Here is a 1,704-nt window from a genome sequence, read left to right on the forward strand (position 1 = left end):
CTTCTGTGTTCCACTTAGTTTTCAGTGTGCTAGGGTTAGACCCTGGACATGGTTATGAGGAGGTTGTATATGGGAGAATAAATATAAAGGGGGGTAATAACTTCAGTTCCTAACTTCTAGTTCATTGACTATTGTGTGATCCCTGCAGGGTTTTGAGCCTGTTCTCTAGACTTCCCCTATTTGTTCTAAACATCTGTGTGGAGACCCAGTGTTCTACTGCCACCTTCCTTTTATTTGTGTGAACTCTAATCATCCGGGGGAGTTTGGTCTCCTCCAAACCCTACTTGGGCTATTGAGGGACTGGCTCTGAAGCAGGTCGGTTTGGCTGATCTATAACAGAACTGTTGTGACCAGACCTGGTTACAGCACAATACTGGCCTTTTCCTGTTGTGAGTTGTTTTCATGTGTGTGAACAAGATCAAACTGAACTAATCTATTGCTGACTCACATGACAGTGCTGGGCTGCCTGTTGAAAATATAATTTGGGTACATCTAGTAAACAGGACCAGGAATGTAGTAGTTCTGCTAGTGTAGACTGGCCCTAAATATGAAGCCATGGAGACTTACTGGTATAGCTGAGGCTTGTCTGGTAAATTAGTACAACTGCTTTGGTTAACGTGCCAGTTTTTTATATTTGGAGGCCTGGGTTCCAGGGTACCACATGAAGTAAGTTTGATCCCGGGTGAACATTTTCCTACATGAAAAATTTATATATATCCCCAAACCAGAATTTGTCAGATTATCCCTGTTTAGGAAAGTCAGGATGGGAAGAACAGGAGTGCTGCAGATTGGGATTGAAGTGATTTGATGCAGCTCTGTAGGGAGCCCAGGCCTGGAGTAGCAGGAGATGCTGCAGGTCAGAACTGAGATGCGGTGTTAGAGCTGTGAATGCCAGAGTTCTCCAATACTTGCATGCACTATTCCTGACCATTCCTGCTTTCCCAAGTACAAAAAGTGTCAATGTCAAATTGTGGGGTGTTCGATACTAAGTTCTATTCAGTGAGTAGGTTAGAAGACCAAAAATCCAAGTTTCCTGCTTGCCTTTTTCTTTCTGCTGAGCAGGCTGCAAACAAAATTAGCATCTGAGCTCTGGAACGGTACTTTATTGTTCGTGAAATGGGATGTTGAGAGAGAAATGTCATTTAAAATGCCTTGAGGTTATTAAATTGGTGTTGATTATCAAATGGTTTTAGCTATTGCTAGCTGTCTGCTCTGCATTTCCTTCACCTGGGGCAAGGAAACCGGGCGTGTCTGTTTCACTTCCTGATTCTCCTGCACTAGTGCTAGCTGGTGTAGTGGAGATTATCTTACACAAGGGAAGATGTTTAACTTCACAAAATTTAAACCTGTTAATTGAAAAGCATCATGGAAAAAAGATCATTTTCCAACTGGATCTGGTAAAACCCTTCCCCCACTTTTTTCATGTCTAAACTAACTTGACAGTGTTTGTCTCAAGATCACAGATATAAAGATGTTCTGTTAACTGCCTGATCGCCTGCTTACTGAACAGATGCATTGCACAGGCTTTCTACTATCATGGGCTCCTGGATTGGGATTGTCAAAGGAGTTGAAGGGAGTTAGGTGCTCAACTCTCATTGGATTTAATGAGATTTTGACACCTCAGTCCCTTATTTTCTTTTGAAATTTCCAGTCCTGATTTAATCCCTTGATTTCTTCATTCATCTGTTTCACTGCTCCCTCTGT

The sequence above is a fragment of the Emydura macquarii genome, unplaced genomic scaffold, assembly GCF_026122565.2.
Source record: "Emydura macquarii macquarii isolate MOO-44397 ecotype Brisbane River unplaced genomic scaffold, CSIRO-AGI_Emac_v2 contig_3113, whole genome shotgun sequence".
NCBI lineage: Eukaryota > Metazoa > Chordata > Testudines > Chelidae > Emydura > Emydura macquarii.